The sequence below is a fragment of the Adiantum capillus-veneris genome, chromosome 2 (assembly GCF_014529385.1).
Source record: "Adiantum capillus-veneris isolate H3 chromosome 2, ASM1452938v2, whole genome shotgun sequence".
In the NCBI taxonomy this organism is placed as follows: domain Eukaryota; kingdom Viridiplantae; phylum Streptophyta; class Polypodiopsida; order Polypodiales; family Pteridaceae; genus Adiantum; species Adiantum capillus-veneris.
In genome coordinates, this window is record NC_140932.1 from 155,291,244 (window position 1) to 155,317,649 (window position 26,406).

At 45.7% G+C, this 26,406-nt stretch overlaps 1 protein-coding gene across 1 annotated transcript in view; it reads right to left on the reverse strand.

Annotated features, from left to right (window-relative positions):
- LOC147463901 (Nucleotidylyl transferase superfamily protein) overlaps positions 1–26,406 on the reverse strand; it is a 102,963-nt gene that overhangs the window by 35,061 nt on the left and 41,496 nt on the right. The window lies entirely within an intron of this gene.

The following is a 26,406-nucleotide window of genomic DNA, read 5'->3' on the forward strand; positions in this document are numbered from 1 at the left end:
CGTTCTAAACGCAGTCTTGTGCACATCCTCTGGCCTTACACGAATCTGATAGTACCCACTCTTAAGGTCTATCCTGCTGAAAATTGCAGCACCCTCTAAACGATCGAGAATATCATCAATGCGAGGAATAGGAAACCTATTCTTGATGGTATTCTTATTCAACGCACGGTAATCAATACACATGCGCCATGAGCCATCCTTCTTCTGCACTAGGAGCACTGGGGAGCAAAAGGGTGAAGAACTAGGCTGAATCAGCCTCTTCTCTAATAACTCCTCAACCTGGCCCATAATCTCTTTCTGCTGCGCCGCACTAACCCTGTAGGGAGGTCTATTTGGTGGGCTACACCCTGGCACCAAATCTATCCGATGGTCCTCAGGTCTCTCTGGCGGCAATTGCGACGATAATGAATCAGAAAAACAGTCACTAAACTTTTGCAAAAATGCTGACCTTTCTTTATCTAACACAGATAAATTTGACTGATCACTATCTGAGACATCACGTGCAAAAATCAAGTACACAGAAAGATGATTCTTTATTACAAAAGTGATAGCGGAAGCAGATACAATAGGGACTGGCTCTCCTTTAAGCTTAACATCCAAGATGTGAGTTTCGCCCCTATGCTGTATAGTGATCTTTTTGTTGTAGGCATCCAAGACTCCATGCACTCGGAACATCCACGGGATCCCCAACAAGGCGTCACAACCTTCCAGCGGCATGATGTAAAACTCTTCAGTGTCCACATACGACTGAATATGCACACGCAGTTTTCCAATGATGGGAGTAACACACTCTGAGTGGCCAGGACATGCCAACCCTGCCTCTGCTGTGTACCCCATCTCTTCAGCTCTAATGCCCAGCTTCATAGCTAACTCTGGTGAGATAAAGTTGGCTTTGGCACCTGGATCAAAGAAGATGAATGTCGTCTGATCCCTAACTTTACCCCATGCCCTGCATAACTCACTGGCATCTGTGTTGGGCCTATCACCCACCATGTCTGGCACTAAACCTACCGTGGGTTTTGGCTTCTTGCTTTTCTGATCTTCTTTATCCTCTGAGTCAGCTGGCCTTTTCCTTTGTGGACAATTGATAGAAAAGTGACCAGGCTGCTCGCATATAAAGCATTTGTTCTCAGCCATTAGGACCTTCTTTTCCTCAAGCGACTTGCGCACAAAAGGCTTCCTTTTCTGTTTCTTTGCCTGCGCTCCAGAAGTCCCAGCTGAATCCTTGTCTTTGGTGGCCTTTTCTGACCCCTGTGACGCATCAGGAGCCGTTTTCACAAAGGGCTTCTTCGCTGAATTTTTCTTTTGCTGCCCTCCTTTGTCACTGCTCGGAAATCCATTGTCCTCTCCTTTCAACAAGGCGAGGCCAGTGTTCGCAACTTCCATAAGCTGAGTAAGAGTAGCCACTCTGTTCTTTGTACAGTAATCGTGAAGCCCTTTAGGCAGCCCACAACAGTACTTCTCTATTTGCTCTGTCAATGGCACAAATCTGTAGGAGGTCATTGAGAGTAATGCTTTACAAAACCTCCTATTGTACTCCAGCAAGCTCTTGCACGAAGCTGAAGTAAGCTGGTGCCAATCTGTCAGGACGTCGGCTTCAAATTCATTTGACAACCAAGCAGATGCAAACATTTGCTTGAAGTAAACCCAAGTGGCGGGTGTCTGTCCTTGCATTAACAATGTCGTCCACCATGTAAGCGCATTGTCCTTTAAGAAAGTGGAAGCTTTCCTGACCTTCAAGGCCTCTGTAAAATTCCCTCCCGCATCAGCTGTATCAAACTGCTGGAGGAAAGTGAGTGCCTTTGTCTTGTCCTCGAAACCACTGAAGGTACTGAACTTTACCGCTGCACCACCTTCTTTGTAAGCCTTCGGCTTCTCTAGTGCCCCCAAATTGTCATACGGAATGGTCTGCAACATGGGCACTGTAGTAGGCATGATCGGCACGTGTTGGCCATTCACATTTTGCGTTAGAGGTGCGATATCTGGCTGCTGTCCAGAAAAACCAGCCATGCCAAAATGACCCTGTGGCACCCCAAACTGGCCCCGGTTGCAGTGGAAACCTTGCTGCATGCCGATACTACCATACATGGGGTTTGGCATGATGTCACAAAGTGATGACGTGGCGGACAGCAAAAACCCTAAATTCTGCCAGAAACCCTAAAATTCCTGCAAACCCTAATTTTTGCCAAAAACCCTAAATTCCGGAAAACGCGGAGGCGGATTATTTTATTTAAAAAAAAATATTTTTTTTTTTTGCAAAACAATGAGCGACGCGAATTTTGCTTTTGCTTTTTTTTTATTAAAAAAAGAGAAAAGACTCTCTAAGAGAGAGAGAGAATTGATGCTTTTGATTTTTAAAGCTTTTGGGGCTCTGCTTTTGGGCATCCCTTGTAACCTTTAAATTAGTGGTGAGGGCCTCACTTCTCAGAGCATCTGGACGCAAAGTCTGAGAGTGAAACCCTAACCGCTCTCTTGTACTTTGATGATTGATTAATACAAAAAGAAATACCGAAAGGGGCGCCAGTCTTTGGGGCCAATATCTCTAGGCACGGAACTCCGCCGGGCCAGTGCAAATCTATTGTGATCTGTGAATTGTTTTGAAGTGGTTATTTGGTGCTGTCGCGGTTGATTCTTGACTTGGAGTGTCCAAGTCTGTTACAGTGGTATCAGAGCACGGCCGATTTCTCTTCTACGGGAAATCGATCCCCGAATTTTTTTTCCGCGGCACCTATGGCTTCAGGCAATGATCAGTCGACTCCCTCTGCATCTGGAGATGCGGGCTGGGATCACAACGAAGATTCAGACAAAGAGTATGGCCCGCCTCGGCCTACTCAAGCGGAGCAAAGAGAGATGGAGCGTCGTCAATTGATTGGCGATGCAACAAAGATGATCCTCAATTTTACCAAGGACCCGAAGATGGCAAAATATATAAACCAGACCTCTTTGGAAGAGGTACAGATGGAGTGGCAGAGAACCACAACACCACTCCCGAAACCCGCTCTCAAGAAACCTTCTGCCTCCAAGAAATATACGGATAAGGAACTGGAGAACGTGGTTGATGCACGGATTGCTCAGCTTTTTGACACGCAAAAGAAAGCCAAAAAGCACGGCAAAAAGCAGAAGAAAGGCACTGACTTCCCGGGATATTTGGGTCGTCGGTCGACATTTGACAAGGCAAAGAAATTGAAGAAGCGCGTCAAGTTTGAAGACCTACCCAGTTCTTCTTCTTCTTCTTCTGACAGTTCTTCTAGCTCCTCGGATTCGAGCGAAGAAGACAGAAAAGGTAAAAAGCGAAGCAAGAAGCAACGCTTTGGAAAGGGCAAGAGAAAGGCAAAGAAGGCTAAATCTCGCCCAGAGACTGACAGTTCTACTGAGGACTCGTCTACAGACAGCTCAGATCCTGATGACGGAAAGTTTTATGCGAACAAGAAGAATTTTTACAAAGCCAACCAGTATGACTTTCTCGAAGATAAAAGCAAGAACGTCCGAGAGTTTAAGGAAGGTGGCCACTCGATCAAGTTTGATACTTTTCAGGATACTCAGATGCTTCGAAGGCTTCGTCTTTTATACAGCAGTTTGACATCGCTTTCGCGGGAGGACGCTATTCAGAGCACTCCAAGATTCGGAGAGCTGCCTCTTACTTTAAGGGGAATGCTCGTACTTGGTGGTCCACGCTTCTATTAAGCAAGACTGTGCCAGTTACATGGCTGAAATTCAAGAGGCTTTTTATTTCTTCTTGTTTGACTTAAGAGTTTGAGCGAGATATACGAGCTGCTTGGAACCATCTCCGGATGACCAAGAGCGATACAGTGAATTCTTATTGTGAAAGATTCTGGAGCTCTTTTCTACCCGCCTCTTCATTCAAGAAGATCTCGTTCAGAGAACAGATTGAGCGGTTTACCTTGGGTCTACCTACAGAGATCCGAAATCACTGCTTGGAACAGAAGTCAGCTTCTATTCAGGAGTTGATGAGTCATGCGAAGCGGGGCTTTGCCATTCACTCTTGCAGTCTGAGCTACCCCACAGATGAGGCCATGACACAACGAGCCGAACAGACTTCTGGGAATGAAAGTAGAATGAAAAATAGCAATCCAGAGAAAAAAAAAAGGATGCACGACCCAAGCTTACTCCTGAGGAGAGAGCTCGCTTCATCAGAGAGGGGAAGCGCTTTGGATGCGGGGAACATGGACATATTTCCGCAAAGTGCCCTGATAAGGCACAGAAAGAACAGAATGATAAAGACGACGACAGGTCTGAGAGTTCGAGAGAAGCTGAGGAATGTGGCAGAAAAGGCAGATAGAAAAGCAGAACTGGTACCACATGGCGTGGGACCTGCACCGAATCTAATGAATGAAAGTACAAACTTCGCCGCTTTCGGGGCAAAGCGAAGGATCAGGAAGCTCTTTTGAAGGAGCCAAGGCCAACTTCCTTTCACTTGGAATTGGCGGCTCGATTTGGAACTACGCCCGACAGATTGACGCCACAGGCGGAGGTAGTTTGACTGGCACCCGGATGGGATGTTGCCATTACACTGAGCATTGGCAAACTTCGTTTGCAATGACAGGGGTGTTCAGGGCACGTGAGTGACGTTCTACTCGGGATCCCTTGGTACCACAAGAACTACGCCGTGGTTGACTACCAGGCCGAGAAAGCGACTTTGATAAATAAATAAAGGGCTTAGAGATTGTACTTGATGAACTTCAGTTTTCTTACTCATTCTTTTGGGAGAACTGAACGATGGATAAAAGTTGAATATATTTTGACCTGAAGAAAAGAACGCCAAGATTTTTTTTTCTCCACGCTCATGCCGATTGCTTTTGAGAGGGCATGAAGATCATACCATTGATCTGATATCTGGAAGCACGCCACCGAATCGGCCACCGAATCGTGTGAGCCGAGTACAGAATGAAAAGATTATGAACTCAGTGAAAGACCTCTTGGAAAAGGGTCTTGTCCAGCCTAGTACTTCACCGTACTGCTCTCCAGTGTTGTTGGTTTTGAAGAAAGACGGATCTTGGAGAATGTGCATCGATTATAGCACTCTCAACGAAATCACCATCAAGAACAGATTTCCGATTTCTAGGATCGATGATATACTCGACACGTTACAGGGATCCTGGTGCTTTAGCAGGATTGACTTGAAGAGTGGATATCATCAGATCAGGATAGCGCCAGGAGATGTCTACAAGACAGCTTTTCGGACGACTTTTGGGTTATTTGAGTTTTTGGTGATGCCTTTTGGCTTAACCATTGCTCCTGCGACATTTAACCGGATGATGGATAGGATTTTTCGAGAGTCCAGGCTATTTGTTGGCACTTTCTTTGACGACATCATTGTTTTCTCCAAGAATGAGGCAGAACACAGAGATCATCTGCTTCAAGTCTTTCAGGCATTACGAGATCACACACTAGTGATTAATGCTAAGAAAAGTGAATTTTTCCTACCATGGATAGACTTTTTGAGACACATTGTGTCAGCAGCACAGCAGGAGTGCAAATGGACCCGGCCAAGATAGAGACTATCCGTGATTGGCCCGATTTGAGGAATGTCCATGAAGTTAGAAGCTTCTTGGGACTGTGTTCGTACTACAGGCGGTTCATACGAAAGTTTGCAGAGGTTGCTTCCCCTTTGCATACCTTGACACAGAAAGGAGTACCTTTTTCGTGGGGACCCACAGAGGTGACTGCCTTTCGGACATTGAAAGAGAAATTGACTACGGGACCAGATTTGACTTTGCCGGACTTGCAGAAGTCATTTGAAGTATTTTGTGATGCTTGTGGTCGTAGTCTGGGTGCAGTCTTGATGCAAGAAGGCCATGTCATAGCTTACGAGAGTCGTTTGTTCTCTAGGCCGGAGATGACAGCACAGATTTATGAGAAAGAGCTTTTGGCGGTTATCCATGCTCTTACTCAGTGGCGGCATTACCTACTCGAAGCGGATTTTACTGTCTTTACAAACCATCAGAGTTTGCGCTACTTCTTGTCACAGAAGCAGCTTTCGGAAAAGCAGATGCGGTGGGTGAACATCTTGTCACAGTTCCACTTCGAGATTGTCCATGTGCAGGGACAGAAGAATGTGGTGGCAGATGCTTTGTCTCGGAAACCGTTGGTTCTGGCTATTTCTGCGATACATCATAGGAGCTTCGAGGATATGGTCGATCAATGTGCCACAGATACAGATTTTGCAGATATTTTCACACGGATACGGGATGGGGAGACAGTAGCTGGATACTCCCTTTGGGAAAGCTACTTGATGAAAAAGACTATGTTGTGCGTTACACAGCCGTTGGGGGAAAAGGTTATGACTGATTGCCACTGTCCACCTTTTACGGGTCACCGCGGCATTGCTACCACCATGAAAGGGGTAGAGAGAGATTTCTTTTGGCGGAGACTGAAGAAGGATGTGGAAGAGTTTGTGTGCAGTTGCTTGGTATGCCAGAAGGTCAAGTTTGACAGGCATAAGGCACAGGGATTGTTACAGCCTTTACCCATACCCACCCGCCCCTGGGAAAATATTGAAATGGATTTCATTTTTTTTTATCTCCCGAGAATACAGAATGATCACGATGATTTTCCGATTACATGGCACGCCTGAGACGATTGTCTCCGACAGAGACCCCAGATTTATGAGTTTGTTTTGGAAGGCAATTTGGGAGAACATTGGCACGCGGTTGCAGTTCTCGTCATCGTTCCACTTGCACACTGATGGGCAATCTGAGATTGCCAATTCAGTGATTTATTGAAGTCTTGTATCTCGCATCAGAAGACTCAATGGGAAAAGAACTTACCTTTGGTGGAATTTGCCTACAATAACACGATACATTCTTCGACGGGGAAGACGCCATGAGAGATTGTTGAAACTGCTGCGAAGGTTCCATCCTTCCTGAGCACGAAAGATTAGAAATTTGAAGCGGATAAATATTCGCGAGACTTCGATACGGCTTTTGCCAAGGTTCGCGAGACTTTGCAGGAGTCTCAAGAACGACAGAAAAAGGCAGCGGATCGCCATCGTCGCGACTGGAAACTGAAGGAGGATGATTGGGTGCTCTTACTTTTGAGAAGGCACGCCTAAGAAAGAAAAAGGGAAAGGAGAGGCTTTTTTCCAAAGCTTAGTATGTGATACTACGGACCTTTCCAAATCACTGACAAGATAAATGATGTCTCCTTCCGATTGAAACTGCCAGATACTTGGAGGATTCACAATGCATTGCATGTGAGTCTCTTGAAACCTGTTAAGGGTGATGTGCCTGATGATGGGGAGCCTGATGAGCAACCCAAAGTGGAAGAAAACGAGGAGATCCTTGTTCTTGAACAGATTTTGGCACATAATGATACGAAGAAAGGTAAAGTCCGAAGGCGGTTCTTGGTTAAGTTCAAGAACTTTCCTGCATTTGATGCGAAGTGGATGGAGGAGGAGGACCTAGCAAATACTCCTCGGATTGTGAAACTTTACCTCGATGTTTTGGTTTAGCATAGTCTACTCCAAACGGAACCCAGAATTCAGCTTGGCCGAAGATCTGGTGCAGTGGGATGCACAAGAGGGGAGTCACTCCACTGCTTTGTCAACAGATGCCTCGATTTTGATACTAAAGTCACTGATGTCTCTTTGAGCTTCAGGGATACTCAGAGCTGACAGTATTCTGCTGGATGACTTTATGAAATGGAATTCCTGATTATGATACTGATTTGTTCTTGACTTCTTGTGAGTGCAGGAACTGATAGACGAAATGACTGCAACATTTTGGTCTACTTGATCTCGAATAGACATGGTTGCAATAGGGGTTAGTCAATCGGACATCGATGAGGTCCCGATTGGACCTAGATGTGATTGCTAGCTACATTGCCGATAAATCATGGTCTAAGATCCGAATGAATGTTGAATGTCATGTGATGTCCTGTGATGTTGTGTGATGTGACTGTCGATTTTGTACATGTGCTAGATGTGTGTTCCTAGTACGTAGGTACTAACAGTCAGTGTCTGCTAAGACGGTTTATGGCTTTTGTCGGTTTTGCAGACGTAATCGCGGTCGATTACAATGCTTTCAAGAGGGGGGTATGTCACAAAGTGATGATGTGGCGGACAGCAGAAACCCTAAATTCTGCCAGAAACCCTAAAATTCCTGCAAACCCTAATTTTTGCCAAAAACCCTAAATTCCGGAAAACGCGGAGGCGGATTATTAAAAAAAAAAAACTTTCTTTTTTTTGGAAAACGATGAGCGACGCGAATTTTGCTTTTGCTTTTTTTTTATTAAAAAAAGAGAAAAGACTCTCTAAGAGAGAGAGAGAGAATTGATGCTTTTGATTTTTAAAGCTTTTGGGGCTCTGCTTTTGGGCATCCATTGTAACCTTTAAATTAGTGGTGAGGGCCTCACTTCTCAGAGCATCTGGACGCAGAGTCTGAGAGTGAAACCCTAACCGCTCTCTTGTACTTTGATGATTGATTAATACAAAAAGAAATACCGAAAGGGGCGCCAGTCTTTGGGGCCAATATCTCTAGGCACGGAACTCCGCCGGGCCAGTGCAAATCTATTGTGATCTGTGAATTGTTTTGAAGTGGTTATTTGGTGCTGTCGCGGTTGATTCTTGACTTGGAGTGTCCAAGTCTGTTACACATGATGCCTTGCATACCCCTGAACACTGTTCCTGGCATGTACGGCTGACTTCAGGCGCATAACCAGCCATACTTTGAAACACTGATCCACCCCCAAAATACCGAGGATGTACCGTGGGTGGTGGAAAAACTGAGTGCATAGCCTGGTATCCAGCTCCTTGTCCATTCAAGACAGCATGCTGGCTCTGAAAGGTGGCGGGCTGAACTGGCATAACCTGTGGAATAGGCGTTCTAGCCACCTGTTCAAGCACGGGAGGAACCTGCTTTGGAGCCCCTGACTCCGCAACATGCGGGTGTTCCCTTTCCTCCTGCGCCACATGAAGTACCTGGGCTTGAGCATCAACAAGCTCCGTACGCGGCGTAGGTTGCCTATTTTGTTGTTGCACTGGTGGCGCTTGCAAGAATTCCATAAACCTCAGATTCTGCACCAGCTACGAAAAGACATTCACCGCAGCAACTAACTGAGTCTTGAACGCATCATCCTCAAGTTGCCCTGTCATAAAGCCCTGTACTACTGGAGGGACATTCACGTTGACAGGAGGTATAGACTGACGTGGCCGTGAGCTCTCACCAATCTCAAAAACCATAGGAATCTCCTGCCTGTCCTTTGAAGAGGAACCCTCTTCCATAATTCCCTTCCCCTTGTCAACCAGAGTATAATCCCCGTGTTCCTGCACTATGTGTCTTTACCCTGAACAATCCAGGCTCACTCTTTGAGGAAAAAGTGATTGATATCCCGGCAATGGAACCATGAAACCGGCCCGTAGGGCGGTAGGCGTTGGCTTTCACCCGAAACTCTTTACTTTAGACACACACAGAGCACCTTGAAAGAGAACCTGCGACGGGAATTAACACTTAATCACACAGACGGCTCGGAAGCTAGAATGCTGGGGGTATTAGGGTCCGTTTAGGGCCGAAACCCTAAACCTCTTGGGGGTATTAGGGTCCGTTTAGGGCCGAAACCCTAAACCTGCAAAAATACAGAGCATGCTGTAATTCCCTGTTTTGGGCTCCATTTCGCGTGCCGGTCGCATATAGCAAGACCTCGAGCTCCCGCACCTGTAGGGCTACTTGCCCTTTGAATCGGACGAGATTTCTGGCGTGAAACCTCTCCGAATTCACCTGTACCTGCGGTGGATTAGCCGCTAGCTAATCCAGTACCTGTGCAAGAGGCTCTTGCCTCGGCAATCGCGCATGAACCCACATAATTGTACATTGGTCAAATGAAAAGCCCACTAGTGGGGCATAACATACTGCTCGTAGGGGAGAGAGAGAGCAGTGTGTAGAGTGCAGGGCATCACTCCTAGCACCACACTGTACATGAGAGGGAAAGGAAGCACTCCATAGCTCTTAACCTGTGACAAAAGCTGAAATGAGACCTCTCCCAGCTTAAAAATCAGCACCCATTTTTCTGTAGGAGGAAAGTCCATGAAAAACTGACACTTGGCGCATTTTCAAGCATTTTCCTGTTTCGGGTTTGTCGCTTAAAAATATCCTGACCGGTTGCCCAGTTGACTTCACGGCAGAGTTGTAAAATGTTCCCCTAGTCATACCGAAGGTAATGACGCGAACACATTTTACGGCCCAAAATAGCAGTTCCCTAAATTTTAGGAGATGCTTCCGTTAGGCTCCCACTGGTCTTCTGACCATCTATCCTCATTGGAACCGCATCCAAAAGTGCAATGTGGCCCAACTATCGGATACTTTTTGTTGGTAGTCCCACCTTGACTTTACGCCTTAATTGAGTTCACTTCCTAGTATCCACCAACTTGCTAAGTGTGACGAGAGAACCTATATGATCTTGCTTTGAGCCTAGACATCCTCTTACCATACGAATTCCAGTGCCGACCACTTCCCGTCTGCGGGTGAATGTACCGTTCACATTGGCCATACAATGTCTGACCGTTTGCCAAAAGGTCAAGTTTGACAAGCAAAAGGCACGAGGGTTGTTACAACCACTGCCGATTCCGGATAAGCCATGGGAAAGCATTGCTATGGACTTTATCTTTGATCTTCCAAGAACGCCAACAGGGAATGATGGTATATGGACCATTATCTGTAGGTTCAGCAAGCAGGCGCATTTTATCCCTATGAGGAAGAAGATAAAATCTGATCAGAGGCACGCTTGTTCATGTACAATATGTTTAAGTGTAACAGACTTGGACACTCCAAGTCAAGAATCAACCGCGACAGCACCAAATATCCACTTCAAAACAATTCACAGATCACAATAGATTTGCACTGGCCCGGCGGAGTTCCGTGCCTAGAGATATTGGCCCCAAAGACTGGCGCCCCTTTCGGTATTTCTTTTTATATTAATCAGATCAAAGTACAAGAGAGTGGCTAGGGTTTCACTCTCAAACTCTGCGTCCAGATCCTCTGAGAAGTGAAGCCCTCACCACTTATTTAAAGATACAAGGGATGCCCAAAAGCAGAGCCCCAAAAGCTTTTAAACTAAAAAGCATCAGTTCTCTCTCTCTCTTAGAGAGTCTTTTCTCTTTTTTTATAATAAAAAAAACAAAATTCGTGTCGCTCATCATTTTTCAAAAAAACAACAAAAAAAATTTATTTTATTTTTTTCAGCCTCCGCGATTTCCGTTTCTGGCAGAAATTAGGGTTTCTGTTGTCCGCCTCGTCATCACTTTGTGACATTAAGTACCATGGTATGCCACAATCAATTATCAGTGATCGTGATCCTCGCATGACCAGTTTGTTCTGGAGAGGATTGTTTGAGAACATGGGCACTACGCTCAAGTTCTCATCTTCATTTCATCCACAAATTGATGGACAGTCAGAAGAGGCTAATTCTATTGTCTTAGATCTGCTGAAATGTTATGTGTCAGATAATAAGGGCAAGTGGGAACAGTATTTGCCTATGCTTGAGTATGCGTACAACAATACGGTGCATTCGTCTACTAGCAAAGCACCTTTTGAAATTGTTGAAGGCGGCAAAAAGGTTCCTCCCATTTTGCATACAAAGGACAAGATCTTTGAGGCAGATCGATATGTTGAGAACATGGATGAGATGTATAAGAAAATTAAAGTTGCCTTGGAGAAGACTCGGGCAAAGCAGAAAAAGGTTGATGATCGTCATCATCGTGAATTGCTACTATCACCTGGTGATTGGGTTCTGTTAAGGTTAGAAAAGGCAAGGTAAACTGGGCGACCAGTCGGGAGATTTTTAGGCGGCAAACCCGAAACGGGCAAATGCTTGTAAATGCGCCAAGTGGTAGTTTTTCATGAACTTACCTCATGCAGAAAAATGAGCGCTGAATTTTATGCTGGGAGAGGCCTCCTTTTGCATTTTTGTCATAGGTTAAGGGCTATGGAGTGCTTCCTTTCCCCCTTATGTACAGTCCGGTGCCAGGAGTGATGCCCTGCACGCTACGCACTGCTCTCTCTCTCTCCCCTATGAGCAGTATGTTATGCCCCTCTAGTGGGCTTTTCATTTGACCAATGTACAGTTATGTGGGTACATGCACGATTGCCGAGGCAAGAGCCTCTTGCACAGGTACTGGATTAGCTAGCGGCTAATCCCCCGCAGGTATAGGTGAATTCGGAGAGGTTTCAAGTGAGAAATCTCGTTCAATTCAAAGGGCAAGTAGCCCTATAGGTGCGGGAGCTCAAGGTCTTGCTACAGATGCGACCGGCACGCGAAACGGGGCCCAAAACAGGGAAATACAGCCTGCTGTGTATTTTTGAGGTTTAGGGTTTCGGCCCTAAACGGACCCTAATACCCCCAGGAGGTTCAGGGACACGAGGGGACCACTATACAGGTGATCTGGCGTATTTTCGGGGCAGAAAACAGAGAATTCAGTGTGCTGCAGATTCTCGCCAGGTTTTGCAAAGTGTCCGTATGCATCGGGAAAGTCATCTATTGCGTGGGGATACTGATTGTGAAGCGTCCTAGTACAGTTATGCTGCAGAAATCGGGCCAGAACAGGTGTTTCTTAGCCTAGATTGTGCGGGGCAGCTCGTAGGAGATCACAGGTTTTATTCCCTCTGTTAAAGAATAAAGAAATACGGAAAGGGGCGACAATTTTGGGGCCTAGAGGTTGTCGGCGTCTGCTCGGAGCATTCTAGCTTCCGAGCAGTGTGTACTTAGGTGTTAATCCCCATTACAGGTTACCTGTGTGTGTCTAAAGTAAAGAATTTCGGGTGAAAGCCAACGCCTACCGCCCCACGGGCTAGTTTCATGCTGCCCTGGTCGATTATAAGGCAAGGAAAGCCATCTTGAAAAATGAGAGAGCAAAGAGATTGTACTTGATGGAAAACTAAAAAGCGAGTCCGTCCCACTTGATGAAAACCATTTTTTTTTAAAAACCGTATTTTCTTGAAAGAAGTGAATGATGATTAAAGGTCGAATATGTCAGACCTCAAGAAAGGAACGACAAGATTTTCTGCAAGCACAAGCTTCATGTTTCTCTGAGGGCTTACCAGGCGAGTTGCCTCCTTCACGTCCTGAAGATCACACGATTGATTTGATTCTTGATAGTATACCACCGAACCGGCCGTCTTACCGACCTAGCCGAGCCCAACATAAAGAAATAATGAAACAAGAACAGATTTCCCTATTCCAAGGATCGATGCTATACTCAACAGACTTCAAAGTTCTACTTGCCAAATAGATCTAAAGAGTGGTTATCATCAGATCCAAATTGCTCCTGGAGACGTCTACAAGACATCATTCAAGACGACTTTTGGTTTGCATGAATATTTGGTGATGCCTTTGAGTATTATGAATGCTCGAGCTACATTCAACCGCATGATGGATAGGATTTTTAAAAGAGTACCAATAATTTGTGGGCACTTTCTTTGACAACATTATCGTCTTCTCCAAGAATGAAGCAAAACTCAGACACCACATGTTGCAGGTTTTCCAGGCACTGCAGACGCATAAATTGGTTATAAATGCGAAAAAGAGCGAACTTTTCTTCCTTGAGATACACTTCTTGGGACACATCGTCTCAGCAGAAGGGGTAAAGATGGACCCGACCAAAATTGAGACTATTCGTTACTGGCCTCATTTGAAGAATACTCATGAGGCTCGAAGATTTTTGGGCTTGTGCTTTTATTATCGGCGGTTCATTTGCAGAGATAGCTTCTCCTTTGCATGTGTTGACTCAGAAAGAGGTTCCTTTTACTTTTGAACCATCGGAGATTGTAGCCTTTCAGACTCTCAAGGAAAAGTTGACAACGGGACCAGTTTTGGCCTTGTTAGACTTGCAAAAGCCATTCTAAGTTTACTATGAGGCATGTAGTCACAGTTTGGGAGCAGTCTTGATGCAAGAAGGCCATGTCATAGCTTACGAGAGGAGGATGTTTTTACGTCATGAGTTGGTTGCACAATTTTATGAGGGAGAGCTTCTGGCAATTATCCATGCTCTTATGCAATGGCGACACTATCTTCTCGGAGCCGACTTTACAGTCTTTACAGATCACCAGAGTTTACGCTACTTCTTGTTGCAAACACAATTTTCGGAAAAGCAGATGCGGAGGGCTAACATCTTGTCACAGTTTCACTTCCAGATAGGCCATGTTCAGGGACAAAAAAAACTTAATGACAAATGCATTGTTTTGGAAGCCCTTCGTTCTGGCTATTTCCACGATACATCATCGAAGCTGCGAGGATATGGCACATCAGTACGCCATCTATCCTGACTTTGCAGACATCTTTTACCCGGATACAGAATGGGGAGACAGTTTCAAGTTGTTCCATATGGACGGTTTTTTGATGCGGAAAACGATGTTGTGTGTAACACAGGCTTTGAGAGAAAAGGTCTTGACAGAGTGCCATTGTCCACCTTTCATAGGTCACCGCAACATAGAGACCATCTTGAAGGGTGTGGAGCATTACTTCTATTGGCAGAGGCTCAAAAAGGATGTGGATGACTTTGTTCGTAGTTGTTTAGTGTGCCAAAATGTCAAGCTTTTGGCAAGCATAAGGCACACGGACTTTTTCAGCCTTTACCCATTCCCTCCCGCCCTTGGGAAAGCATTGCCATGGATTTTATTTTTTATCTTCCCATGACACAAAGTCGGCATGATGACATTTGGACAGTCATCAATAGATTCAGTAAGCGGGCTCACTTCTTTACGGTAAAGAAGACAATTAAGGCCGATCATTTGGCGAAACTGTTTCTCTCACAGATTTTCCAATTACATGGCATGCATGAGTCCATTGTTTCGGACACAAACCCCCGGCTTACTAGTTTGTTTTGGAGGGCAATCTAGAAGAACATTGGCACGCGATTGTAGTTCTCGCCCTCGTTCTACCCACAGACAGATGGGCAATTTGCGATAGCCAATTCGATGATTTTGGATTCGCCGCAATCTTATATTTCGGATCAAAAGACTTGATGGGAAAAGTATTTGCCCTTGATGAAGTTTGCCTACAACAACACACGGGAAGGCGCCATTTTTAGTATTCGAGGATGCTAAGAAGGTTTCTCAATTTCTAAGCACCCAAGACAAGATTCTTTTGAAGCAGATTTTTGTAAAAGTCTAGAGAGCATGGAAGGCCATCTAGCAGTTCAGAGGAGGAGAGCTCGTCCTCTTTTGAACATGACCAAATCAACAAGAAAACCAAGGAGTCCAAGGAAGGGAGTCAGACCGTCCGGTTTGAGACGTTTTCACGCTAACAACACACCCATCAAGCCCTTGAGTTTGTACAACAGTTTGACGTCGCCTTCTCTGGAGGACGGTTCTCAAAACATTCCAGGGTGCGAAAGGCAGCATCTTACTTGAAAGAACTATACAGACATGGTGGTCTACTTTGTTGTTACGCACAGAAGCACCTGTGATGTGAACTTTCCGATGAATATGCAACAGATATCATCACGGCTTGGCATCACTTGAAAATGACTGAGAAAGATACATTGGATGACTACTGCAAGAGGTTTTGGGATACTTATTTGCCAGTGCCTTCGTTTCGAAAGGTTACTTTGAAAGAACAAATTGAGAGGTTTTGTTGTGGTTTGCTAAAAGAGATTCGAGACTATTGTCTAAACCAGAAGTATGACTCTATGTATCCACCTCAACAAGGCAAGAGCCCACCAAATTGAAAAGAATCAGTCAGGGGAACCGGATATAGCTCATGGCAGGATTCTGGAGAATCAGATGGTAGCACATCCGCAGGTTCTGATGAACGAAGGGAACCAAATGCAAGTTCATCAAAGGATTCCAAAGAAAGGAGATCACATGATAGTGCGTCTTAGGGTTTCGACGATTGAGACCAACGTGCCAATGGACAGGGAAAGCTAAAGAAGCTACCACAGGTACAAGGAAAGAAAGGTAAAAGGGAATCAACCGGTAGATCAAAGAATTCCCAAGACCTAGGACAAGGTTTTTGAAGCAGATCGGTACAATCTAGATCTGGATACTGCTTTTGCCAAGGTGCACGAGGCTCTTGAGAAGTCTCGAGCACAGCATAAGAAGGCAGCTGACAAGATTCGATGCGACTTGCAGCTAAAGGAAGATGATTGGGTGCTCTTAAGGTTTGAGAAGGCATGCCTAAGGAAACGAAAAGGAAAGGAGCGGCTTTTTCCAAAGCTAAAAATGCGATACTATGGCCATTTCCAGATTCAAGAGAAGATAAATGATGTATCCTTCATAGTGAAGTTGCCAGAAACTTGGAAGATTCACAATTCTTTTCATGTGAGTCTCTTGAAAAATTTCAAAGGTGAGGTGCCAGTCGACACGGAGCCTGAGAAGCAACCTAGAGTGGAAGAGAGCGAGGAGACACTCGTTCCGGAATAGATATTGGCTCACAAGGAAAGGATAGAGAAAGGTAAAGTGAACGGCCGTTCTTAGTCAAGACCTATCTGGCATTGGATGCGAAGTGGATGGAGGGGGAGGACCTAGCAGATACTCCTCAGATTTGAAACTTTACCTTGAGATTTTCGGTCTAGCTTCGACTATTCCGAGAGAGCCCGTGGATTAGCACGGTTGAATTTGGTGCAGAAGGGACCGCACAGGAAGGGAGTCATTCCGCCGTTCCTTTGTCACAGATTACCCAGATGGAATAAAGTCACTGATTTTCCTTTGCACTTCAAGGATACTGATGTGCTAACAATATTCCGTTGGATGACTTTATGAAAGAAGTACTTCGACATGAGAATTCCCAAAAATGAACCTGATTTTTGTGCTCACTCATGTGTTTGTGTTTTGAGTGCAAGATTGAGAGACGAAATGAATGCAGCATTTCGCTCTTCAGAATCTATAGACAAGATCGCAATAAGAATTAGCTAATCCGACATTAGTGAGGTACAGGATGGATCTAGATGCGATTGCTAAATACATTGCCAAGAATCATGGTCTTAGATCTGGAATCAATTTTTATGTGATTGATATGATGTGAATGCGCACTGACCGAGTCGTCTTTGTGCAAGTGCTAGATTTGTGTTGTCTCGTGCATCGGTACTTACAATCAGTGTCTATCGAACTGGTTTATGGCTTATGTCAGTTTCTGCAGGCATCTAGGGCAATTACAATTCTTTCAAGAGAATTCTTTCAAGAGGGGGGTATGTCACAAAGTGATGACGTAGCATGACAACCTGGACAAACTTTAGTAAAAGTGAGAGACTATAAGTTATAAATTATGGTACCCATCCAAAAGGGACAAAGAAAAATTACCTTGCGCAAGTAGAGCTGTACGAAAGTCCCAGATTCCGCGCTGATTGTGCCATGTGGCAGACTGTACGGATTTCCACGATTCATGCTGGCAGCTTTTGGGCCTAAAGCTTTTGAGTTTGAAGCTTTTGAACTGATTTCTTTTGGGGCTCTCCTTTTGGCATCCCTTGTAAGCCTCACTCTACAGAGCATCTGGACGCAGAGTCTGAGAGCAGAGGTCCCTCGGGAGTTGTACTTTGCAATGATTAATGATAAAGAAATACCAAAAGGGGCGCCACACTCTAGGGCCAATACCTCTGCGCACGGAACTACGCCGGACCATGTCAACTCTCTCTCTCTCTCTCTCTCTCTCTCTCTTGAGAAGCAACTGAGTAGATGGGCAAAGAGGGAGGGGATACGCGCAGCCGGGCAGGCAAGTTTCAGGAGGGGTTTTTCTACTCTTGACCATATCTTGACACTCAGAGCCATCATTGAGGAGGGCAGAGTGCATGGGAGACGGATCTATTGTAGCTTTGTGGATTTCCGCAAAGCATTTGACACAGTGCCCAGAGCTAGATTGATGCGCAGATTACAGCAGATGGGAGTACCCAAAGAGCTCATTTGGGGGGTCATGGCATTATCCAGGTCAGTAGTGGGGCATGTACTCACCCCAGAGGGTCTATCCACACCGGTTTACTCCACTATTGGGGTGAAGCAGGGCTACCCGTTCTCTCCTACTCTATTTGGTATGTATGTAGATGAGGTTTCTGACTACATTGAGAGAGATGGTGATAGAGGTGCACAGCTGGCAGGGACATGGATTCCACTATTGTTATATGCTGATGATATTGTGTTGATCTCCGACTCTCCGGAGGGGATGCAACGTCACTTGGATGCTTTGCATAGGTTTGCCCAAGAAAGTGGTTTGTCCGTAAACCTTGGTAGAACCAAGGTCATGGTATTTAATACCACCCCACAGTGGATTACAAGGTCAGCACCCGCCTTCACATACGACCAGGAGAAGGTGGAGTATACAGATGCTTACACTTACCTTGGAGTGGTTTTTAGTGGGCCAGCGTTTTCATTGAGGGCAGCAGAGACTAGATTGACCAGAGCCCATGCAGCATTGGGTAGATTGGAAAGGATGTGTTCACAGGTTCAGTTTCAGGAGCCTCGGACGAAGCTCTAGCTCTTTGACACTCCGGTGGCTTCTGCATTGCTTTATGGAGCTGAGATTTGGGGACCTTCACTGGATCATCATGGGAGGACAGGCCGCAGTGATGGATGTGGGGACATGGAGAAGCCTCTATGATCTCGCGGCTCATTAGAGCCAAGGCTTCAGTACCACGTGCTATTGTACGAGCAGAGCTAGCTGCCCCCCCACTGGTGGTTGAGGCGCTCACCAAATCTGTCTCCTTCATACACCGCATAAGGGAACTTCCTAGAGACGGATATGCACGCCTTGCACTTGAGTCCTCTCGACAGTTGGCCATGCAGGGAGATACAGCATGCTGGTACGGGGAGGTGACATCATGGTTTCAAGCGCATGGGTTCAGCATAGACAGATTGCCCCCCTTCCAGTACTCATTGGATGCGCCCTCTCTGACTCTTACACAGTCCGAGATAACCAGGCTCATTCGCCAAGACTTGACTCAGCTAGACACCAAGAGGACATGGATACAACTAGCACAGGAGCTAGGCACGAAGATGGCTTTCTACAAAGAGCATCTCCTCCAGCTTACGGAGGATGGTTTTGTGACGAGGCCCAGATACATGGACACCCACTTGTCTCATGGAATACGATGTGCTATTGGCCAGATACGCACGTCTTCACACCAGCTGCGGATCGAGACCAGGAGATACAACGGAATACCAGCAGAGGCCAGGACATGCCCCCTGTGTGACATCGAGCCTGAGACAGAGTTGCACTACACATGCCACTGCCCCGTCTACTACGAGATACGAGGCCGCTTCCATTGCTTGTTCAGAGAGGGCTTTGGACCATTCTCTAGAGTCATGCGGTACGAGGATTAGAGATGCATGGGTTTGTTTTTGCTCGAGCTGCGTAGACACAGAGAGAGCCTGATGAGAAGAGAGGCTAGCCAATCTCAGAGACAGATCACAGACTTCTTTAGAGCTGCCATTGGACACCCGGAGGAGTTACTACCACAGCAGAGCCCGTCGCTTTACACCAGAGGCATACTGATCAACCGAGCGACTGAGCTAGGGAGATCCAGACGCCCACGACTACGGGGGACTACAGAGCATCGACAGAGGCTGCATCAGAGAATTCGGGTCACTTTGGCTCGACATGCACGACGCCCGGTCAGACTACTAACCATGGAGGAGATTGATGAGATCCGCCAGCGGATCGATGCTGGATCTCCTGTGATCTAGCTATCCCAGCTAGTTGTTTAGCTGCTTAGTCCACACCTAGCAGTTTAGGATTCCATAGTATTTTATTTTGTCATTTTGTCATTCTGTCATCTTGTTACTCTGACTTTGTATCAGATCCACCACATTGTAACTTTCTGGTCTCATAGGTCACTTTGGCCTTCTGAAGACGTTAATATAACATTTCATTTCATTTCTATCTATCTATATATATATATATATATATATATATATATATATATATATATATATATATATATATATATATATATTAAAGTTCAGTGATCAGGAAGTTTCTGTTCGTGTGTTGCTATTGATTTCTCGCTTGGAGTGTCCAAGCCTGTTACATTAGCTAATTGCTAATCCCCTACAAGTACGCACATTTCCATCCTGAAGGATTGGGAAAACAGAGTTTTCTCGCGTGAAAACTCGTCCATTTTACAGGGGAAATGTCCCATCGTGCACGAGAGCTTCAGAGACACGCGTAGACGTGTTTGCTCCATGCAAAGCAGAAAAGTACACCCTGCTGTGTTTTTCTACAGGTTTAGGGTTTCGCACCTAAACTGCAAGGTAACGCCAGGGGAGAGCCTCGAGAAGACCTTGGGTGCTTATAGGGGACAATTTAGAGAAATTTCCCGCAAGGAATCTCCTCTAATTCATAGAGCAAGTGACCTACAGGTGCGCGAGCTCGAGGACTACCCACATAAGTGATCGGTACGCGAATCGAAGTGCAAAACAAAGAATCACAGCTAGCTGTAATTTTTTACAGGTTTAGGGTTTTGGCCAGTTTGATGCCTTCAAGTCCCAGGAGCTTCGAGGAAGCAAGGAATCACCGAACAAGTGTTTTGGTGTAAATTGGGGGCCAAAAAACAGAGAATGCAGCGTGGTATTTCTTTATTCTTATTGCACTTGAGGAAAACCTGTAAACTTCTACAAGCTGTCCCACTTTTATCAGGCTGAAATTCCCCTACTGTAACCCAATTTCAACAGCATAACCACAGTAGAAGCCTCCACGAACAAAATCCCAGATAAACAATGACTTTCCACGCACTTTAGAACACTTCACAAAACTTGGCGACTTTGTGTCGTAAAGTACAGATAAAGTTAATCAAAGTAACGTGCGGGTGAAAGCCAAAGTCTACCGCCCTTTAGCGAGTCTACAGGCTCATTTCATGAACTATTAGCTGGTTCCCGAGGTTCTTTCTTTGGACACTTTGCGAAGATGTGCCTGTTCACCACAGCCATAACAGTTGCCCTTTTTGAAGTATTCAGAGTGCTGCTCTTCTGTCAATTTGAACCCTATGGATCTCGTCTCCTGGTTCTTTCCCTTCTTGCTTTCCTTGGAAGACTCTTGCCCCGTTGAGGTGGACACTCGGTTGTCCGTACGATATGTCAAAGAGCCCGCATGCATACCAAAACCTTCGTTGGCATGTCCCATAAGTCTTTGAATGGATTTTGACTTTTGCTTCGGGCATACCGTGTTATCTTTGTCAAATTCTCCATGAGAACCCATGTGTAATCTGGGATTCTTTATGGCTTTATGCCTTGTAAGACAAAGCAATGAAGACGGGAACGCGCCCAATGCGTGATGTATGAAGTTGGAAGTGGCTAATAAGTCCGGAGCCGCGACTCAAAGCTTCTTTCACAAAAATCTGCACAAAGCTTCTTTCACAAAAGTCTGCATGTGCTACAAAAAGGATCGGATACTCCGTAGAAGAAGAATCTTTCTGTGCTCTGATACCACTGTAGCCGGCTTGGACACTCCAAGCGAGAAACCAATAGCAACACACAAAAGAAACTTCATAATCATTGACCTTTAATGGAGAGAGAGAGAGAGAGAGCCCGGCGGAGTTCCATGCCCAGAGGTATTGGCCCCAAAGACTGGCGCCCCTTTCGGTATTTCTTTTTATATTAATCTTTGAGCAAAGTACAACTCCCGCGGGTGCTCGCTCTCAGACTTTGCATCCAGATGTCCTGAGAAGTGAGCCCCTTGGGTCACTTATAAAGGTTACAAGGGATGCTAAAAGCAGAGCCCCAGAAGCATTAAACTCAAAAGTAATTATGCCCCAAAAGCATCTTATTAAAAATCTGCTAGTAAAAAGCAGCAGCGCTGAATGCAGAAATCCGTACAATGCCACGTTAGTCAGCCAGCGCGTTTTCCGGGCATCCGTACAGCAGTCAGCGTAATTTGCGGTCGTCCGTACAGCAACCACCTCAGCATGCTCTTCGCTTAAATTTTAATGGCCTAGGTGTCCTCAGGCCCCTCGGCAAAGGTCCATAAGTTGGACATGCCACGTCATCAATTTGTGACAAAAGACACCGGAAGGTAAACATCCAGGAACCTTTGGTTGTAGTCTTCCATGGTTTTCGTGTCAAGCATTTTCATGGTACCTCATTCTGCTAGAAACTATACTTCAAATAGGGACCTCATGTAGCGTCGAGCAAAAAGCCTGCCAAGTCTTTGGAGCATGCGGTTGGGTAGCTATGAAACTCCACCACTACATAGCATTATCCTCGCAGCTCGAGAGATCTTTGACTCTTTTGTGTAGTTTCCCATAGAAGTTGTCACATTGTTGTAGGAGCTGCAAGGCCTTCCTCCCATCTTTTACTCCAAAAAAGGTGAAAATTTTTACTCTACTTCCACCATCCTTGAAATCCTTTGGTTGATTTGGTGCAACTCCAAGATGTGGATAATAATAGGGGAAACCATACGGACTCCAACCATTGTATCCAAGTGGAGGTGGGGGAGGTGGTGGAGGAGGTGGTTGCACTCGGTACACATCAGAGGTGATTGAACCATATCCCTGAAAACTCCCCCAATTGGAATCGAAGGCTGAGTAGGTTGTCAATTAGAAGCCCTTGTGCTTTTTCTGGTGTCGGAGGAGGAGGTACAATTTAGGGCAACACAAGAGGCAACATGTAATTCAAATATTGTTGAAAGCTCTGCAGAGCCGGGAGATTCTGCTAAGGATGCTTCAAGAGAATATCGTGAAGCTCGCCAAAAAAGAAATTGCAACTATTATGTGGAACCTAGAAACGCCATCCTGCCTTGTTTGTTCTTGGGAGGACCAGTATGTTTTCAGAAAAGCACACCACTAAAGCTCTAATAACACTGTAACGGGACGGCACCACATGCCAACTGAAGAACGGACTGAGACAAACTTTTAGCTTCAAATAACTCAACGAAAAGAAAGAGAGAATCAACACAACACAAAGTGGCAATTCCAGTTTAGACAACAATGGCCCCAAACGATGGCGCCCCTTGTGATATTTCTTTATATTGCACCTCAACAGAGTACAACTTTTGTGGCTCTGCACTACATCTCCCGCGAGTAGCATGCTAGAGAGAGAGCCCACAGCACATATTTAAGAGCCCTTGGCCTACCAAAAGCATCCCACATAAAAAGCATCAAGTCTAGAAGCTGTGGAGCCCAGTATCTAGCGCCCTCAGGGGATGTCTGTACAGCAGCACCACATGGCCAATTTTCCACAAAATGCCAGCCGTCCATACAGCAACCACATCAGCATCTTCTCTACGCAAATCTTGAGTGTGTGTGTGCGCGCGCTTTATTAAACTTGGGCCCCTCGACAAGAGTTCTGTAAGTTGACGGAAGGTTAGAATTTTTAATCCTAGCCCATTTTAATAATGGGGCCACTCGACAGGAACTTGCAGGTTGGTGAGGACTTCTTTTGCTCCTTTAGGCCCCTCGGTCTAAATCTGCAAGCTAGTGTTATGATCAGGGAGTCGTAACCCTCTGGGTCTTTAGTGGTTGACACGTGAGCAATTTGTGACAACAGACCCGAGGGACACAACTACGATTGCTATTGCTCACACTACCAATTGCTCCTGCACATGAGACCTCTTGCAACAACTAGTCACTGAGCAAGCACGAGGACAAAAAGTCTAGATCTTCTCCTGGTAAAGGAAGACATGCCCTGAGGATCATCGGATCTGGGACTACTCTCTGGGTGCATGGAGAGCTGACTGCAGCGGATGTGGAAGGATTGATTGGCTGCCCCTCCTCCTACACCTCTCTCCAACTGCCACTCACGGCTTGCTGCACAAAAACGCAAATGCGGGAGGCTACCCAAAACCGCTAGGGCTTCTCCCCTCCCGCCTGCTGCGTGCCGGGCTTCAAGTGCCATCCTTTTGGGACACCCAAGGGAGGCCGCCCCCCTCGGGTAATTTGCATACCATAAAGGTGCTCCCCTAGGGAGCCTGATATAGGTCCCCCTACAAAGCTGCGACCCACATGCCGAGCCCTCAAGAGCAGCAATAATAAACCCAGAAATTGGGAAAAATAGCTACAAAACAGCCCTCACTCCCTAACACTTGTCTCTAGGAGAAACTAAGACCGACTGGACGAATCCAAAGAGATGCCATAACTCTACCAGCTCCCCCACTGGGATTTCGGTTTTCTTCATCTCCCCACAGACGAGTAGTCAGAGGGGTGTCGTCACTGTCAAATCCACTGCTAGAACCCATGTGTGGTGCCAAAAGGATCGGATCCTCCGTAGCAAAAGAATCTCATCTCTGATACCACTATAACAAGCTTGGACACTCAAGCGAGAAATCAATAGCAACACATAAACAGAAACAGTAAATAATTGAATTGAAGAGAGAGAAATGAAATGAAATGAAATGTTATATTAACGTCTTCAAAAGGCCAAAATGACCTATGAGACCAATCAGTTACAAAATAGTGAATCTAATACCATGTCTGGGTACAAAAGAACTAGAAAAGAACTAGAAGTGGAACAAAATACTACTACTACTACTACAATCTAAAACTACGTGGGTGTAGCAGCTGATACAATAGGTACCCGGTAAACTGGATGTAACAGTGTGTGAAACAAAGATGGAAGAAATGGTGAGGATCCATCCTCATCTGCACTCTGGATGTCGAGAGAGTATGGCTCGAATCTTCTGTTGTAGTCTCCGTCGATGCTGTGTAGCTCCTCTCCTCAGTCGCGGTCGTCTGTATCTCTGTAGCTCCAATGCTCGGTCGATGAGAGTGCCAGTAGTGGTCGAATGAGTGTGGGACGAGCTCTGCAGTGGTGGCTGCTCCTCTGGCTGTCCCATATCTAGTGAAAAGAAATCTGTAATGTGTCTCTGGGACTGCCTCTCTCTAGCTCTCCCCAGTAAAGTGTCTCTATACCTGTGTAACTCAAGTAGATATAGTCCAAGACATCTCTGATCCTCATAACTCATGACCCTAGATAGAGTCGGCACGGAATGGTGGAGTTCCATTCCTGGATGCACTAGCCCCAAAGACACGCGTCCCTTTCGGTATTTCTATATTAATTGCTGTCACAAAGGTACAAATCCTCAAGGATCCAGCCCTCCGAGACACTGCATCCAGATGCTCTCTAGAGTGGCCCCAAAAGGACTCTTATAAACTGTACAAGGGATGTCCAAAAGCAGAGCCCCAAGAGCATGCGCAAGACTCCCAGCTTTTCAGCCAGCGCAAAACGCGGATATCCGTATAGTAGTTCCATGTGGTAACAGCCCAAAAATCACGGAATTTAGCAACCACCTCTTACGCTTTGTATTTTTAGGGTTTAGGCCCCTCGGCCGGAGTCCATAAGTTGGTCAAAGTTAGGCTAGCAATGCCCTAACCCTCTGTCTTCTGTGTATGCCACGTCGCCAACTTGTGGACATAATCAGGCAGCTAAGTACTCTTTGTTCACAAATGAATATTTTATTTGTCCACAAGTTGGTCATTTTGGTGAAAGCTTGCTCTTGGGGCCTTGCCCCTTGACAGGCCTACTAACACTCTGACTTAGGGAGCTCCAACTCAACCATAGCTAGGCAGAGATGCAGCTGCTAGCAACCGGAAGTTCATCACTAGATCCTGTAATTTTGACCTCCACGAAGGGGACCAACATCAGCATCATTGCAGCTCAACAAGGATACAGACATACCCAGGGCCATGATGGAGGCCATTGCCTTCAAAGACCAAACGATTGCACGAGCCCGCGGCCAAGGGTGGTGCAAAGTACAGCAGTGTGGTTCTTGTGGGGACCTTTATGGTTCAGACTCCAATTGTCTACAAGCTAAGCCCCTTAATTTTGCCTCAGCATTCTTATTCCACTGAATGTTAAAATGTAGGACCCAGGACCCTTGTTGTATTTCTTGAACCTTCCAAGGTTGCATCCGTGCGTACATATGGATCCATACTGTGCGGTACATCCATACGGTACGGATCCATACGTACGGAAAGGTACTATACGTGATCTTTTCTTTCTTGGAGGTTTTTTTGGAAGTATTGGACAGCCATATGAGCATGGTAGCAGCCAGTCATGGGTTGAAAGCATCCAATGCTTTACTGCATAGACTAAGACTCTCTCTTTCTCTCTCCCAATTTTGACTGAAATTATATACAAAATCAAGTGCAAAAAAGCATCTATTTCGGGGGGCCCTTGGATCCCCCTGGTGACACAAATAAATAGAGGTGGTCCAAAGACGTGGTGGGAAATTGATCAGGCTCCACTGAGAAACCAATGCTTGTCAAGCCTTAAGTCACTGAATCATTTGTAAGTGTCTGAATCGTGCTAAAGTAGAGACTAGTGTAGCTGTGCTAGAGTCTAGTTTTGACTCTTGAAGTAAAGTATTAGTCTTGACATCTTATGAAAATGCAGAAATATTCAATAATTTGTGTTGCGAAAACATGGTACGTACTGTACTGTACTAAAATAATACCGCGACATGCACCTTACGTACACTAACCAAACCGTACACTACATGCCTTTCCACCTTGGTTCAACCTTCACCCTATTCAAAGCCTAC